We start from the raw sequence: 18,263 nt of genomic DNA on the forward strand, positions 1-18,263 counted from the left end.
AGGTCACAATGCTTCTTCCACAGTGGCACAGAATATCTGCACTTCTTTTTTTTTCCAGAAAAATACAGTTCATGAAGGATGCTCCTCTGGAGGCTGAGGCAGGAGGATGGCAAAGTGGAGGCCAGCCTCCACAACTTAGGTCTCAAAATGAAAAATTTTAAAAAGGGTGGGGGGTGCTGGGGGGGTGTAGTTTGGTGGTAGATCATTTAGCATGTGGGATGCTCTGGGTTTGGTCCCCAGGACCAGGCACACACATAAACAAAAGAAGGAACCGGAGAGGGGGGTCCCTTGGAAGCCACCCACCATTCTTGGTGGATGATGGCTCCTTCCTCAACTCTAATCCTCCCTCCCTTCTCTGGTGGTCACAGACTGCAGAATGTTCTAGAGCCCTGTTCCAGATGGGCTGAGGACCCTGGTTTATCACTGTCACTGTCATAGCCACAGTTTTTTCCTAATTCCAAGCTGGTGGGATTGAAATCACACGAACTGCACCTAACACTGTGGACCTGGCACTGTACTAGGCAGGAGCCATTTGTGAATCAGCCTTCAGAGTTTTCTTCTGAAGTCATTTGTCCCTGAGGATGGCTGCTCACTTATCTCCAAATTCATTCCAAAGGTCACGTGTCTTTATAGCATCATCCTCTTAAGGGTCTTAGGGGACAAAAGGGACGTTTGGAAAAGTCTTTAAATTATGCAAAGTTCTCTAAGTGGGCAGCCAATCCCGGGCAGCCAATCCCTGGCAGCCAATCCTGAGCATCCAATTCTGGGCAGCCAATCCTGAGCATCCAACCCTGAGCAGCCAATCCCAAGCAGCCAAACCCGGGCAGCCAATCCCGGGCAGCCAATTCTGAGCAGCCAATCCTGGGCAGCCAATCCCAGGCAGCCAATCAGGGGCAGCCAAGAAATCCCAGGCGGTCAATACTGGCTCCCAGGGCTGAGTAGGGGGTGCAGCAGGCTCTACGACCCCCAGCGCCCTCAACCCCAGTCAGTCTCACCTATGAGGCGAGAGACTGCACCCCACTTGGCAGTTCAGAGATGTTGGGTGACCTGCTCAAGTTTGCCCAGGCAGCAGTCAATGAATGGACTCCAGAATCCTAGACAGAACCGAGGTCTGGGGCATCGCCTGGTCCTGTCCTTTGATGCCACTAACTCCGCCCCTACAACCTGATGCAGGAGTAAACGGAATTGCTATTATTTTATTTATTTTTAAAATTTATTATTATTATTTTTTATGGTGCTGGGGATCCAACCAACAGCATTGCCCGATGGCTCACATCTTCATGGGCTAGATGGCAGGGGCAATAGCTGCAGAGGTGACAGCCAGAGGCCACGTGCTAATAATCCAGTGCTTTCCATTTAATTTTTCTCCAGGACCCCTGCGGTGACAACTAACTACCCCTCAGGCTAGGGAAGAGATTTTCCTCCCCCAGCCATTTAAATTCAGCCTCTTTAGAGTAATTAGTTGGCTCCAGTACAGAGGTGTGGCTAATCTCCCCAACTAACCAGGGGAAGGGACCGAACCCCAGGGTTTTCTCCTATTCTACAGCTTCTGAAGACAGAGCCACAGCCTCCCTCCCTTCCTGCGTCCCCAGCTGTCCCCTAGCCCTCCTTTGAGTACCAGAGATTGAACCAGGGGTGCTTAACCACTGAGCCCCATCCCCAGCCCTTTTTTATATTTTATTTAGAGACAGGGTCTCGCTGACTTGCTTAGGGCCTCGCTGAGGCTGGCTTTGAACTCGCGATCCTCCTGCCTCAGCCTCCCAAACTGCTAGAATTAGGGGCATGCGCCCCCATGGCCGACTTGAACTGTCACTCTTGAGCCACCACAGGGGTTCATCAGCTTCCCCACCCTGTGCACAGGCTGGGCTATCGGAAAAAAAAAAAAAAGTCTCCTTTTCCTTCTTGGGCACAAAGGATACCGGCGATTTAGGCCATCTCTATAAATAGCCAAGAAAATCCATTCTCTTTAATTGACTCCCGTTATTTATTTGGTCAATCAGCTCCTCTGGCCCCCCTGATGGTCGAGTCCTATATTAATTCCTCCCTGACACTGTCACTGGAGAGGAGGCAGCCTCCTGGCCTCCCCAGTTTTCTCCTTGAATCCCACAGCAGCCTCCTTTGGAGACCGTGTCACCGAGATCCGCCTGTCTCTGTCACCTCCGCCTGGGCTGCAGCTCTTAAGATTTTAGTGGGAAGCTAATGAGCTACTTGGCCAGCTGCAGGCGGTGACCTCAGGAATGTGGCTTCCCCCTCGGACCCTCAGTTCCACCATCTGTGAAATGGGCTCTCTCCAAAGACACGTGAGAAAGCTCGAGGGAGCGCCTCAGTGCACAATCGGATTTGCTCCCCGGGGAAACTGGACACTGCCTCACCCCCCGCCCCCCGGGACGATCAGATGTCTTTTATTTCATGTGTTTGTAGGACAAATACGGACGGTGGCCCTTCTTTAGCACCCAGCTAAGCCCTGGGAAGAGAGGAAATCAAACACCCAGGCTTGGAGGTCGGTCGCGAAGGGACAATACCAGATCAACGCGCTTTCTCCGTTGGGTGCCCTGTGGTCAAAGAGGCACATTCTGCGGAGGGGCCTCTTGCGGTGGCACTGCGGTCCCCTCCCTCCCAAGGCACCTCAGGCGCTCCCCAAACCACGTGAGTCTGCAAAGTAGGTTAGCCATCTCATTAGAGTGGCTCTCCTCGGGGACCTGTGGCCGCGCCTGCGATTCTCCTGCAGCCGTGTCTGGGTGAGGGCAGAGGACAGGTGTCCAGACAACCAGGAGACACCGGTCGCTGCCTTGAAGGGGCACTTGGGACCAGGAAATGAGGACTTCTGGTTCCCAGGGGCTGGGTCCCCAAAATGAGTCAAGACCAATCACTGGGTGTGACATCTGAGGTCACCCAACAAGACCACCTGCTCAGCTCCGCCCTCCTCCCCAGAATGCAGGCCACGCCCTATCTGATCTGGGATCCCCCCTACTGATGAGGGTACACCCCAACCTACCAGGCCACGCCCATCCCCGCCAGGCCACGCCCCATCCCGCCAGGGGCCCGCCCCATCCAACCCAGCTCTCCCCCAACTGACAAGACCACGCCCCATCCTTCCAGGCCACGCCCCATCTGTCCAGGCCACGCTCAGCCCCACCAGGAGCACGCCCCATCCAACCAGGCTCTCCCCCAAACGACAAGACCACGCCCCATCCGACCAAGCCATGCCCACTCAGGTTAGGCCACGCCCACTCCCGCCAGGGGCACGTCCCATCCAACCAGGCTCTACCCCAAATGACAAGACCACGCCCCATCAGAACAAGCCACGCCCAGTCCGGTTAGGCCACTCCCAGTCCTGCCAGGGGCACGCCCCATCCAACCCGGTTCTCCCCCAACTGACAAGGGCACGCCCCATCCATCCAGGCCACACCCCATCCATCCAGGCCCCGCCCAGCCCCGCCAAAGGCACGCCCCATCCAACCGGACTCTCCCCCAACTGACAAGAGCAAGCCCCATCCAACCAGGCCACGCCCAGTTCCGCCAGGCCACGCCCGATCGGGCCAGACCACGCCCAAATTAGCTTCCGGAAGTTCCCCACACACTTTGGCTCTTGGCCAGGCCTTGACAGAGCATTTCCGCTTCCCAGGGTGGCCTTCCGGTCCTGTGCCCACCGCACAGCCTGCTGTCACTCAGAACATCTGGCAACATTTTGCAACATTGTTATGTCCAAAGCCTCCTCCCCACAGAGGACTGGGGACCTGGCTGGGTGGCCGAGCGCTTGGCCTCCTCCCTGGGGGGCCCTCAGACTAAACAGGGAGCAGGTCACCTTCAGGTCCCCAAGGGCCAACCACAGGCAAAGTCCACCACTTCAGGATGACTGTGTGGGCACTTTCAATTCTCAATTTTCGGTGGCACAGAGTTCCCCCAGACTTCCCCCGCCATCAAATACTCCCACTAAGACTTCACCTCACTCAACGGGAGAGAGGTGACGATGTGACACTTCTCAATGACTGGAAAGGCCAAAGGTCCTCACCCCATGAAGCTGAGAGGACGCTGCTTCCCCCAGAAACATCCAGCAGGCTGGGCCACACGGGTGTCACTCAGCCCAGAGACGGTGACTCCGGTTTTGTCTCTTGTAGGGTAAGAGACACGTCCAAGGTTGGAATGAGTAAATGTCACTAAGTCACCCCGAGAACACTTTAGTATGACCGTGATTGAGACGCAGAAATGTTTGCACTTATGCTTTTCAAATTCCAGAGCTCTGTGGGGGTCTCTGACCCAGTAAATCCTCCAGGTGGCTCGGGAGGCTGAGGCAGGAGGATCTCGAGGACTTCAAAGCCAGCCTCAGCCAAAGGGAGGCCCTAAGCCACTCAGCGAGACCCTGTCTCTAAATAAAATGCAAAATAGGGCTGGGGACGGAGCTCAGGGGTCGAGGGCCCCCCAGTTCAGTCCCTAGTATGCCCCCCCAAGAAGAAGTACCATCCAAAAACCCCGTGTAGGTGCCATGGGGGGTGGGCCAGTAAACTGGGGAGCTGGACCAAGGGCCACTACTTTCCCTAACCAGGACAAGACCCCGTGGGGACACGGGAACTTATTTCCTTTTCTTTCTGGGGACCCACCCAGGGGCGCTTCATCACTGAGCCCCCCGTCCCCAGCCCTTTTTATTTTTAATTTTGACACAGGGTCTCGCTGAGTTGCTTCGGGCCTCGCTTTTGCTGAGGCTGGCCTTGCACCTGAGATCCTCCTGCCTCAGCCTCCCGATGCTCTCCCACTTTGACAGTGGGCAACTCTGGTCTCTGAACGGCTCTGGCAATTTCTAAACAGAATTTCTGTCCTTAAAAAAAAAATATTCCCATTAGACTCTTGCCAGGACTAACAGCCACCACGGAAGATACCCCCGGGGGGGTGTCCTCAAGGAGACCCGAGCTTTCCTGTCACACAGGTTGGGCCAGAAGAGAGGCACCTGCCTGTCCTGCTCTTTGTGAGGCCCCATCTCGTGGCATGTGGATAACTGCGCTGAAACCCGGGCTCCCCGTTCTGACACGCAGCTTGGAGCTCTGTAGCTGTCCCCCTCGAGCCCCAATTTGCTCCCCTGTCACCCGAGTTCAGTAAAAACTGCCTTATGAAGCCGGGCACAGGGCCCACGCCGGTCGTCCTTTGGGAGGCTGAGGCAGGAGGATCTCAAGGTGGAGGCCAGCCTCAGCCACTGAGTGAATCCCTAAGCAACTTAGCAAAACTCTTGTCTCCAAATCAAAAGGGCTGAGGATGTGGTTCAGTGAGTGGTTCAATGTCCCTGGTTCAACTCCCAGTCACTACCAGCAGCTCCTCGGGAGGCCCAGGCAGGAGGATCGTGAGTTCAAAGCCAGCCTCAGCCAAAGCCAGGCCCTAAGCAACTCAGGGAGACCCTTTCTCTAAATAAAATGCAAAATAGGGCTGGGGATGGGGCTCAGGGGTTCAGCACCCTTGGGTTCCATGCCCAGTACCTCCCAAAAAAGAGAGCCATCTCGGAGCACTGCACGGAGGAGCTGTCGGACAAACCAGAGGGAGAGCTGCTCTAAGCCTCGGTGGTCTCTTCTGCAAAATGGGCTTCCCAAGTGGGCACCCCCCAAACAAGTCTCCAAAAGGTTCGCCACCTCTGATTATGGCCGATAAAGCGGCCCGCCCCGCCCACACACACCTACTCTATCCTGGACACGGTCCAGCCTCTTGGGAGAGGGCTCTTTCCCAATGCCCGTGGCTACTTATTAACTGGCAGAGAGGCCTCCCTCGGGGACGGGGAAGGGGCTGGACTTGGAGTCTGCTCCTGGCCTGGGGCTTTGGGGACGGTGCTGCACCCTGAGGGTACCCGGGTCAGATGCACCAGATTCCACCTCTTCACAGCCGTTGGCGGCCCTGGGAGAAGTCACTTCGCCTCTCTGGGCCTCAGTTTCCCCATCTGTAGAATGGCACTACGGGGTGAGGCACCCGGGATGGGGGTCCGTCAGTCAGCGTCGGACTGACTTAGCTGGGATGGCTACCCAAAAAGGGAGGAGCCAGGAGCTACAACTGTCGTCCCAGCTCGTCGGGAGGCTGAGACAGGAGGATCGCAAGGTAGAGGCCGGCCTCAGCCACTTAGCAAGGCCCTAAGCAACTCAGCGAGACCCTGTCTCTAAATAAAATATAAATAAATGACAGAAGCCACCCGGGGAGACACCTAAGAGGATCAGACAAGAAACCCGAGCTTCAGAGTTTGGGGGGAGCCTGAATTGTAAGATGTATTTCTCACCAAATGCAAAATTAAGGGATTTTCAATTTTCCGAGGTTGAAAATCAGTTAATAAATCGGCCCAAAGAGGAAGAATCTATCCATTCAACGGCTTCTAGAGACACCAGTGTGATCCTGGCCGAAAAGCCAGCAAATAAATGCCATCCACGGAGTGTCACCAGGGCCTATAGATTAGCTATCAGAGCTGTGTCAACGCAAACGAGAGTCGCGGCCTGATAATCCACACAATGGCCCTTGCTCTTTCGAAATACCTGGGGGAACTGGGGTCAAGAGGGAGCTGCCTTCCGCCCCAGTGATTCAGCAAAAGCAAAACAAACCCAACAAAAGGAAAAAAACAAAATGCATGTGACTATTTTTATAGAACACAGGGACAGAGGGGACAAAAGGAATGTAGTTAATATTAAGTGTAAGGGAATCGAAGTGAGGGGGTGTCAGGTGTCCAATCTCTGGCAACGTCTCTGTAAGTTTGCAATTTTTTTTTTTCCAATAGAAAGTTTAAGTGGGGCCGAGCTTTGGTGGCCTGCACCTGTCACCCCAGCAGCTGGGGAGGCCGAGGCAGGAGGATCGCAAGTTGGAGGCCAGCCTCAGCCACTTAGTGAAGCCCTGAGCAACTCAAGATAAAAAAATGCAAAGGACTCGGGATGGGGCTCTGGGGTACAGTACTTCTGGATTCAGTTCCAAAAAAAAAACAATAAAAATGTTTAAGTTTTTAAGAAGTTTAATGGGGAACAGGGGCCCATGGCTGTAATCCCAGCCATTAGAGGCTGAGGCAGGAGGATCAAAAGGTGGAGGCCAGACTCAGCCATTGAGTGAGACCCTGTCTCTGTGGTACAACGTCCTACTTAACGTGTCCTGGCTTAGAGCTGCCACACCACCCCAACCAAAAAGTTTGACAGATCAGAGATAATTATTATTATTAATATTATTATTTGAGTACTAATTATTATTATTTTTTTATTATTATCGTTATTATTATTTACTAATTATTCATTATTATTATTATTTTATTATTTGCAGCACAAAGATTCAAACCCAGGACCTTATGCATGTGACGCACCCATCTCTAATCTCCACCCCAAACCCCTGACCAGACAGAATTGGGACCAGAGCTCGAGTCCCCAGCTCACCCTGTGCCTTGGACCTACTGGTTCCCCCTTTTTTGGGGGGTGGGTATTGGGGATTGAAGCTGAGGCGCTTAACCCCTGAGCCCCGTCCCCAGCCCTTTTTTCTATTTTATTTTGCTAAGTGGCTGAGGCTGGCCTCCAACTTGCCATCCTCCTGCCTCAGCCTCCCGACTCTCTGGGATTCCAGGCGTGGGTCACTGCGGACCAGCTGGTGGCCCCCACTTCCAGGACCAACTCAGCAAAGCTCTGCCCCCCACCCCCACTAGACGCAGGCAAGGCTGTCCCCGAGAGAGGCCAGCGCAGGCAGGCCGGGCAGGCACACAGGAGACGGGCCACCTCCAGGTGACGTGAACCAAGTCCCGGGTTCTCAGGAGTCTGTTTTCTCCTTGAGGCTGGGGGAGGCGCTGAGGTCCCCCCCAGGTGGGGGTCATCCCTGCCCCAGGGGAGGCAGCGGCCCCACGGAGGGGGGGTGTCAAGAGCTACTTACATTTCGGAGCCTCCTCTGAAGGGACTGTAATTCTTATTGTGCACCTACGGCAGAGAGGAGAAAGAGAGACCGTGAGCCCCCGGGACACCAAACCCCAAAGGGACGGGGACCAGGAAATCCACAGGTGTGGCTCAACAGGTGTGCGCGCAGGTGGGCGGGGGAGGGGGGCGCACCTGTCCTCCCAGCGGCTCTGGAGGCTGAGGCAGGAGGATCGCAAGGTGGAGGCCAGCCTCAGAAATTTAGCAAGGCCCTGAGCCGCTCCGCGAGACCCTGTCTCTAAATAAAATAGAAAAAGGGGCTGGGGACAGGCTCAGGGGTGAAGTGCCCCTGGGATCAGTCCTTGGACTCCACAGATTTTCCTGCTGATCTTCCAAGAACTGGGAACAGCCTCCAAATAGCTCCTCACCCCAGGCCCTTGGGCTGACATCCAATCCCGCTGTGGGGCCTCGACCCGACAGGCTGCCTGGGGACACTGGCTGTCTGCAAGGACCTGGCCGGCTCCGGGTTGGCCCCTGATTGACATCCGACTTGGCTGCTTGGAAAAGCCTCCCGCGGCTCTTGGATCGGGGACACTTGGGCTCGTAAGAGGCTTCCCACCCGCATCCTTTCCAAGGTGGCGCGAGCCCAGGGGACGGGCTGTGCCAGCTCCAGCCTGGTGACCTTGGGCCAGCAACCTGCCCTCAGCTGGGGGCCTCAGGGTTTTCAGTGACAAACTGGGGACCCCCGGTATATCTGGGTGCCTTTGTGCATTGATTTATTTTCCGTTTTGCGGTGGAGACTCGGCCTCCTGGGCTCCAGAGATCTTCCAGCCTCAACCCAAAAATCCCAACCCTAAGGAGCAGGTCAGGCCCCGAGATCCTGCACTTCCAAGCAGCCCCCTGGCTGTGTCCCTGCCACTGTTCTGGGGACAACCCTGAAAAGTGAAGGAAATAGAATAACAGGCCCCGCAAGGTGGTGCCCACCTGTCATCCCAGAGACTGGGGAGGCTGAGGCAGGAGGATCGCAAGTTGGAGGCCAGCCTCAGCCACTTAGTGAGACCCTAAGCAACTCCGTGAGACCCTGTCTCTAAATAAAAAAGGGGGTTCTGGGGGCGCAGCCAAGTGGTGCAGAACCCCCTGGGTTCAGCCCCCGGTGCCAAAAAAAATTAATAATCGTCAAATAAACTACTGGTGAGTCCCCAGATGGAGGTGAGAAGGGACATGGGTCCCACCTCTGCCCGGCGGGTGGCCATCCATCCTGGTCGGGAACTCGGTCACGGTCCAGGTAATAAATATAGTGGAAAGGGCCTTCCAGGTGACAGATTTGGGTCTTTCTAGAATAGTCTTTGTTCCTCTCTGCACAAGGCTCAATCTTTGATGTTCAAAGACAGAAATTGCCCTGTGCTGCTCGGACCTAGGGCAGAGGCCAGTCCCCGGGCTGCCCTGGAGCTGGGGTTCGGACGGCAGGAGGCCACCGTGGGGCCTCCACCTGCCTCCTGCACCCCTCTCACCGAAAGCAAATCCACAAGCACCGAGCAGCCCGACCAGAGACTCTAGGCTGAAGGGTTGAAGTTGCACAGCACAGACATTCCTCTCTCTCCCCACCATCTGCTGCCCCGGAGTCATGACCTTGAAGTCCCTGGGAGCAGGATGTCCGTCTCCCACCTGCCTGAATCAGATGGGTATCCCATGCCCAGCCTGGGGCACTTCACGACAGGGGACAGCACCAAAGGGGTACTGTGCCGCTCAGCACCACCCACAGTGTGCGTGCTGGAGGCAGGGTGGGGACAGGAGGGGGTCCACGCAACACCTCCCACTGTGGCCTGAAGTCATTTTGCAAAGCCAAACCAACAGTCGGGGCGCGGTGGTGCGCGTCTGCCATCCCAGCGGCTCGGGGAGGCTGAGGCAGGAGGATCGCAAATTGGGAGGCCAGCCTCAACAACTGAGCAAAACCCTGTCTCAAAATTTAAAATTAAAATAAATTAAAAAATTTAAAAATGGCTCAGCTCCTGGGTTAAAGATGATAATAATAATAATTTTATATAATAATATAATAATCATCAGTTTATATAACCAGGAGGGACCAGGGGTACAGGGTGGTGGCTCCGGAGCACTTCTGTGGGAGGCACAAGAGACGCCTCAGGACAGAAATAGATCCCCGGGTACCTGTGGGAAGGAGCTGGGGGCTCATTTTTTCTCTTTTTTCCTTTTTAAGGTTCGTTCTCATCTCGAATCTTCTGCTAATCGTGGCAGAAAAACCCACATAAGTTCCTGTATTTTTCCTAAAACCTGGAGGCTACACCTCGGCTCAGAAAAATCCGCATCCAAAGCGGGTTTCGGACCCCTGGAAAAACCCGAAGGACAACGGGTCCCCTCCTAGAGGACCCAGGGGGACTCGGTGACCTGCACTCCCACAGAGGGGTCTCTGCGCCCAAGCGCTGGGGAGCCTTCCAACCCGACCTGTGTGATCTCGGCAGGTGAGGACCAGAGAGGGCAAGGGATTCCACGAGGTCACACAGCAAGTCAGAGACCCGAGGGGCATTCAGACCCTGGAGTCCCCGTGCCCAGTAATGACACTTTGGATTTTCCTGAGGGCTTCCGTGGTTACTCATTAACCCCAACTCCGTGAGGGCGTTGGTCTGTTTTGTTCAACAGCCACATCACCGGGGCCTGGGACAACAGCATGTAAGGACCCGCTGGTGCCAGGCACGGCGGGTGGCACAGGCTGTAAACTCGGCGCCTGGGGAGGCTGAGGCAAGAGGATCGCACCTTTGGAGGCCAGCCTCAATTATTGAGTGAGGCCCTAAGCAGCTGAGCAAGACTCGATCTCCAAATAAAAAATAAATCAAAAGGGGCTGGGGACGGACGGGGACAACGTGGTTCGGTGTCCCTGGGTTCAACCCCTGGCACCCCCCCCCTAAAAAAAAGAAGTCCAAACCACGGGCCTCCTTTTGGGAGTCAGGGAGGCTGATATCCTCAATGTCTGCGCTGAGCACCTACTACGGGCCAGATCCCTATTGATGGACACTGGGGCTTCTGTCCCCTGTCCTCAGTGTGTCCTGCACCCAGTGGATCAATACAAGACCATAACAGTGTGACCTCAGACGGACAAGAGAGTCCGTGGCCTCAGAATCGGGTGACTTTAATTCCACTTGGACACATGATTTTTTTGGGGGGGGGAGGATACCAGGGATTGAACCCCGGGGGGTGCTTAACCCCGGAGCCCCCGTCCCCAGCCCTTTTTAATATTTAGAGACAGGGTCTCACTGAGTTGTTGAAGGCGGCCTCCACCTTGCCATCCTCCTGCCTCAGCCTCCCGAGCTCTATTCCACAAAGCACTAGGGAGCCACGGAAGGCTCTTGAGCAGGAGTGTGGTCTTCTGAGAAGTTGGCTCCCGGAGGCCACAGCGAGGGGACATGGTGGCTGCCCAGGAGGGCTTTGGTGACATGGGCCTGCAGAACTAAATGAAGGTCTGTGGAGTCTGGACCCAGGATTCCCTCAGGGCCGAGTGGCAGGTGCCCATCAGCCCCGAGCCAGAGGGCGGAGCCCTGGGGACCTCCCCCTTCCGGCAGCACCCAGGGAGCATGACTCGGCCCAGACCCAGGCCACCGCAGTCCCCACCCCCCAGCAACTGGCAACCTCGGGTTGAGGCCTTTCCGCTGGAAAGAGGTCGGTGGCAGTGACTCACTTGGCACTTTTACCGTCTGTGACAAGTCACCATGGCAACGGGACTTGCAGAAGGCCCCTCCTCGGGGCCCGTCCCAGGAGCCACGTCCCCGGTCTTTTTTATATTTTTAATTTTGAGACAGGGTCTGGCTTCAGTTGCTTAAGGCCTCTCTAAGTGGCTAAGGCTGGCCTCCACCTTACGATCCTCCTGCCTCGGCCTCCCGAGCTGCTGGGATTGTAGGCCAGGCCCGGCCCCCTTCTTGGATTCTTGGATTCAGGACGCCCTCCCCTGTGTCCCTTGCGGAGGGGACTCTTACCTAACCCCCCCCTGGGACCAGTGCTTCCTGTGAGGGCTTTATCTTCCCCTGCTGACCTCAGACCTCAGCCTCCTCCTCCGTAAAGAGGGAGGGCAGGTTGACTGGAGGACCTCACTCACGGTGCCCACGCTCCACCGTCCAACGGACCCCTCTTGGTCACACCTGTCCCCAGGTCCTGTTTGCCCGCCCTTGGTGTCATCACCTGGATTGTTCATTAACCTCCTCCTGATAGACCTCTTGGTATGCACTCCCTCCTGCTGTGAGGCTGAGCACAGGGACCATTGTCTTTATGCCTGGCATGCAGTAGGTGCTCAATAAATACTGGCGGTAGAGCCAGTGGGACAAAGAGGGGCTGAGGCATGGAGGGGACTCTGCCGTCTGTGGTCCTTCTACCTTGTCCTAAGTCATTTATCTGATGAGCTCAGGTGCAGAACTTCCACGGGAGAAGGGATAGTCAATGTGGGTTCCTAGCCGCGGTGTGAGGATCGCAAGTTGGAGGCCAGCCTGGGCCACTCTTTGCAAGACCCTGTCTCAAAATAAAATAATAATAATAATAATTGGGCCCGAGCTGGGGCTTGGTGGTGCACACCTCTCATCCCAGCGGCTTGGGAGGCTGAGGCAGGAGGATCGTGAGTTAGAGGCCAGCCTCAACCGTGGCGAGGCCCTGAGCCACTCAGCGAGACCCTGTCTCTAAATAAAATGCAAAATAGGGCTGGGGACGGGGCCCAGGGGTCGAGGGTCCCTGGGTTCAATCCTGGGTCCCCCCCCACCCCAAAGTAAAAGGGCTCCTTCGTGTCCCTGGAGGACCACAGGGTCCTGTGTGCCATCTCAAGTCAAGTTCAAAGCCACTGGGTGGGAGTGTCTGGTTCACTGAGCTGGACGCTGTCCACCGTGGTCAGGCAGGACAGGCCGAGGAGGTCAGCGGTTCCCGGTGTCCGGGACAGTCAGCAGCGCTGGGTTCTGACGCGCCGAGGGTCCACAATGGCCCATTGTCTGACCAGCCCCATTGGCAGGACCAGGGGCACGTCTGGTGCCATCTCTGTTCAAAGGAAAATAAAACTACCCCCTGAAGGATCACTCTGTACTCGATACAGTTATTATTATTTTTTTAATTGTTTCTGATTTGTGTTCCTTTTGTAATTAAAAAGTGAATCTTCTCCGGGCTGGGGCAGCCCGTGCCTGTCATCCCAGGGACTGGGGAGGCTGAGGCAGGAGGATCACAAGTTGGAGGCCAGCCTCAGCCACTTAGTGAGTTTCTAAGCCACTTAGACCCTGTCTCAAAATTTAAAAAAAATAATAATGATAATAATAAAATAGAAAGGACTGGGGATGGGGTTCCCAGTCCTGGTAGAGCACCTCAGGATCCAGTCTCTGGTGCCAAGAAAAGAAATAAAAAAATTCCAAGACTCTCTTCCACAGGACGCTCATTCAGGATTTCCAGGATGCGCCTGGAATCTCACTTTATTGGTTTAAAAAAAAAGGGAGGGGGGATTCCAGATAATTCTTCTTTTCTTTCTGCCCCCCTCTCCCTCCTTGAAATCGCTCAGGCTGGTCTGAAGTCATGAGCTTCCCGAGATCCTCCTGCCTCAGCCTCCCCAGTAACTGAGACGACAGGTGTGCACACACCAAATGTGACTTAGTTTTTGATTTTTTTTGTTTTTTTTTTTTGGTGCCAGGGATGGAACTCAGGGGCCTTCGACCCCCGAGCCCCGTCCCCAGCCCTATTTTGTGTTTTATTTAGAGACAGAGTCTCCCTGAGTGGCTCAGGGCCTCCCTTTGGCTGAGGCTGGCTTGGAACCCGCGATCCTCCTGCCTCGGCCTCCAGAGCTGCTGGGACGAGAGGCCAGGTCATTCTTCTGAGCTGGGGACAGTTAGGGCGGCTGCCCCTCCTCCAGCCTAAGCCACACCCGGGGCCCTTTGTTTTAGGTGTTTTGTTTTTAGAAACAGAAAAGCAAATTCCTGCTCCTAAGCCCCAACCCTAGCACCAGCCTCAGCTCCGGTTTCCAAAGGCAGCCACTGCCCAGGTGAGGCGGGAGGAGAAGCCCACACGGCCCTGTGTCCATAAGTCACCCTGGGACTCCCAGGACGGCCACTCCCCCATGTTTCCAGAAATACCTTAGGCAACACTCGCTGGCACAGGAGACGCTTTGTACCCTAACCCATGGCTGGGCCACCCTGCGACTCCTGGAACCCCAGCAGCCTCGTTCTCACCATGAGGGCTCTCCAGGCTGGACTGGCTTCAGTCCTGCTCTCCCCAAATCCTGTTTGTCTCCCTGCTGACCTCAGAATACAGCCCAAGCCCACCCAGCCAGCCCTCGGGTTCCTCGACCATCTGGCTTCTCCCGAATCTCACCCTGGATGGAGGAGGTGGTGGCATCGCAGCCTCTCGGGAGGCTGAGGGAGGAGGATCATAAGGTGGAGGCCAGCCTCAGCACCTTAGCAAGGTCCTGCTGGGCATTTCCAGAACGAGAGCTCCTCCCCAGAAGCCATGAAGTCAAACCAAAGCCGTGGACCAGGGCAGGTTGGCCAATGTGGAAAAGTGAGATACAGCCCCCAGAGAATCGGGGGCCGGGCACGGTGACGCACACCTGTCATCCCAAGCAGCTCAGGAGGCTGAGGCAGGAGGATCACAAGTTGGAGGCCAGCCTCAGCCACTTAGAGCCTAAGCAACTCAGGGAGACCCTGTCTCTAAATAAAATATAAAAAAAGGGCTGGGGACAGGGCTCAGGGGTTGAGGGCCCCTGAGTTGGACCTCTGGTACTCCCCCCCCCCAAAAAAAAAGAATCTGGCTCTTGCTCACAGTGTTTTATCATCCGGGATCTTTGGAAAGACTTTTGGAGAAGGAACAGCTCCCAAGTCCCCTGACAGATTGACAGAAGGACAAACTGGGTTGGAAAACAGAGTATCCACAGCCCTGAGTACCTCTCGGGAGGCTGAGGGTGGCCCCAGGAATGGAAGGAATCAGGGCTCCCTGAGAAGCCACAGAGAAAAGAATCGGGTACCTAAGTGATGTCCCTGTGGGTCCCATCCACTCCCCGCCAGCCCTGAGGACTGGGGGTGCCCTACTTCAGCCTCCACTTGCCAGGAAGTCAGTGACCAGAGCTCCCAATCTGCCACCGTCCCACGAAGACAAAGTCTTCTGGGCGGGTCTCAGTTGGCCCATCTGTGAAATGGGCACAGCGACCCCTCAGGGCCTGGGGACTGGGCCCAGCAGAGGTGGCCCTGGATGGCTCAGGATGAGGAGAGGAAATTGGGAGAGGCGGCCGGCAGCTGGGCCACCCAGCCGTGCCAGGGTGTCCCCAAAGGACAAGCGCTCAAGATGGCACGGTGGCCCTGGCCACATACCACAGCCACCCTGGAGCGCTCGTGACACCCTCTAATCGGCAGCTCTGCGGCCCAGCTGGGCTTTACAGCTTACCACAGCTTAGGGCGCCTCATCTCCCCCAATCCCCTCAAGGACGCCGTGGGGCTGGCCTGTGGGTGTCCTGGCTGCCTGGACGGTCCAGCTGAGGTTCAAAGAGTGAGTCACCCAAGGTCACCATTGAGACCGAGCCCAGCTCAGCTGCCCAGAGCCCAGCTCCCGCCTGCCTCTGGGATCCCGGGGCTTTACCTGCCCAGGGGGCCGCAGGCCACGCCCACTTTCCAGGTGAGGAAACCGAGGTCCAGCAAAGGTGGCTCAAGGTCAAGAGTGGACAGAACCCGGGGAGGGGGGGGGGGACACAGCCTCTGGCCATTCTGCCAGTCCCACGGGGCTGTGGATTCTCAGCCTGGGGTCCTCGGTGGCTCTGGAACCTCCCTGAAACATCACCCAGGTGACATGCCTTCCCCACCCCCGTGGCCACCTCCTCACGCCCACCCCACGGTGGCTCCCCAGGTGACTCCCCGGTCCCTGGTGGAGGGAGACAGGCGGTTGCTAAGCGCTCACCCTCTCTCTCCCGTAAAAATAAACTCCTTCTGGCTGGGAGACGCTGGACCAGGTCCCCTCCCTGGAAGCCACCAAAATAAATAAATAAATAAAGGAAATGAAATTTTTTTTTTTTTTTTTTTTTTTTTTCATTTTACAAAGATCCCCCTCGGTGACATTGATTCAGGGCCCGATTTGCTGAAGTCCAAAGGGAGCCTCAGAATCCTGAGACCCTCCATGGCGGGCTGCTGGGTTGATTTATGTCCCCAGGCAGGAAATGGGGGCCAGGCTGCCTCCCAGGCCTCTGGGGCTGGTCCTGGGGGAGGCTGGGATCTGGCTGGAGCCCGGGCAGTGACCAAAATAGCCAAGCCGGTGGCCCTGCCCAGCACACACCTCCCTCTGGGTGTCCAAGAGGGACGGACGGACGGTGGCCTGCAGTTCCCCTTCCAGAAGGTCTGGGACAGGGGGAAGGTGGTCCCCCCAGAGTCCCCCCCCTGGGCAGCCTCCCTAGTGGGAGGGGCATGTGAGCCTCCAAACCAAAAGAGGAACCCGCAGGAGGAAGGGGAAGCCTGAGCGAGATGTGCCCCACGGGCCACCTCGCTGCCCACGGTCGCCTGGCTGTCCCTGCCGGGGCCTTGGTCCCGCCACTCAGGGCCACCTGCACACACACACACAGAGGCAGCGCGGTGAGGCCATGCCTCCCGGTCACCTCTCCTTCCCATGTGGTCCCCGCCCTGCAGAACCCGTTGGGGCCACCGAACCCCTTTTGGCACAGGGGATGGGGGACACCCTCCCAGGCGCAGCCCAGGGGCACAGATCACAGGACCCAGCCACCACACTCAGGGACTCACACACACGTGCACGGCCAGGGACTCCCTCGGAGGCACGGTCACACCCGGGTTCACGCTCACGGGGACCCGCGCGAGAGAGAGGGCACAAGTCCCCAAGAGCCACAGCCACACACCGCCCGCAGGTACGCGCGCGCGCGCAGCCGGGGAGACCCGGAGAATGGCCCACGGCACTGGGTCGCCCATGTGCACGCGATGCAGGCGACATGGAGAAACGGCCACCCTTTCGGGCATCCACGGGGACCACCATCACGGGGACAGAGCCGGACGGACACACGGACAGACAGACTCCCAGGCGCGCACACACCTGCCGCTGCACCGCGAGCCCCAGACCTTGGGGCTGGGGGTGTGTATGGGGGGGGACAATAACACCGTCCCCCCCCGTCGCGGCACGGGCGACCCCCCTGGGTCCCTCCCTCGGATGGAGCTGGACAGGCCAGGACCTGGAGACGGGGAGGTGGCCCGAGCGCGGGATCCGGGGGGCAGGGGACGGCGGTGCGCGCCCAGCTCCGCGTCCCCTCGGGTACCTGCGGTGGCCTCGGCGCTGCGCTCGGCGGCGCCGGGTTCCAGTGGTCAGGAGCGCTGCCCGGTGGCTCGGTCCCCGGCCCCCTCGGCGGGCTGTGCGCGGCGATGTCCCTCGGGGCGTCTCTGGGCTCGAGGTTCCCGATCGCGGGACACTGGGCCACCCGAGCGCGGCGGCGGCGGCGGTGGCCAGGCTCCGGGGCTCGGCGCTGGCCGCGGTGCGGAGGACGCGGTAATTTATAAGCGGCTTCTTCCTGACCTCGCGTGTCTGTTGTCTGCACAGGCAGCGCTCAGCATCGCCCATCCTGCTGGGTGGAAAAATACCAGCTTGGCCGGGCCGGGGGCGGGGCCGGGGCGGGGCCGGGGCGGGGCCGGGGCGGGCCGGGGCGGGGCCGGGCCGGGATGGGGGCCGGGCCTGGGCGGGGCCTGGGCGGGGCCTGGCGAGGCCGGCCTGGTACCTGGGCGGGGCCTGGGCGGGGCCTGGTGGAGCCGGCCTGGTATCTGGGCGGGGCCTGGGCGGGGCCTCAGCGCCCAGCCCCGCCCCGCGCGCGCCGACACACACGCGCACACACAGGCACACACACCGGCTCGCAGGCACGCACGCGCGCACGGGCTCGGTCACACAAAGAGCCCGGGCTCGCCTCGCCGAGCGCGCGCGCACACACCCTCCCACCGCGCAGGGGACGCTGGCGGGTGCCAAGGGGTTCAGCCTGTCCTTTGGCCCCCTGCAGATGAAGAGCCAAAAGGGATCCAGGACCCCCCCCACCCCCCCCACCTCATCCCTCGCTCCCCCTCCCCCCACACCCGGCTCCCCCTTTTCCTAAGCAGGATCCCCAAGCCCTGCACCCGTCACCCATGCACCTGGATGTTCGGGGGAGGAGCACATGGGGTGGCCACGTTCCACAGTACCTGGGGCCTGTCCTGGAGACCCCATGGGTTTGCACCTTTGCAAAATGGGCACCATCAGTAACCCCCCCCCCCCAGGGTGGCCTGAGGTCCTGGTTGTGACAGCTCTGGTGACTGTGATAGCAGAGCACTGCAGAGCAGGCCCGGAAGCCCACCCACTTTGGAGTCTAAGTCAGGAAGGTTCCCAGTTCTAGTCCAGGCAGAGCAATTTAGCAGGACCCTGTGTCGAAATTAAAAAAAAAAAAAAAAATCAAAAGGGCTGGGGATG

General features: G+C 57.7%; 1 protein-coding gene across 2 annotated transcripts in view; it reads right to left on the bottom strand.

The window, feature by feature from the left end:
• Slc6a6 (solute carrier family 6 member 6) overlaps window positions 1–17,184 on the bottom strand; it is a 57,105-nt gene extending 39,921 nt beyond the window's left edge. Inside the window, exons 1-2 of one of the 2 annotated variants that reach the window (XM_071605893.1) lie at window positions 17,095–17,124; window positions 7,855–7,898 (exon numbers count right to left, since the gene is read on the bottom strand). The gene's annotated coding sequence lies outside the window, so the exon portion shown is untranslated. Of the gene's footprint in view, window positions 1–7,854; window positions 7,899–17,094 lie in introns of both variants that reach the window. The other variant, XM_027931833.2, reaches the window with a different exon arrangement.
• Window positions 17,185–18,263: the final 1,079 nt, after the last annotated feature.

This window comes from Marmota flaviventris, chromosome 20 (genome assembly GCF_047511675.1).
Source record: "Marmota flaviventris isolate mMarFla1 chromosome 20, mMarFla1.hap1, whole genome shotgun sequence".
Classification (NCBI taxonomy): domain Eukaryota; kingdom Metazoa; phylum Chordata; class Mammalia; order Rodentia; family Sciuridae; genus Marmota; species Marmota flaviventris.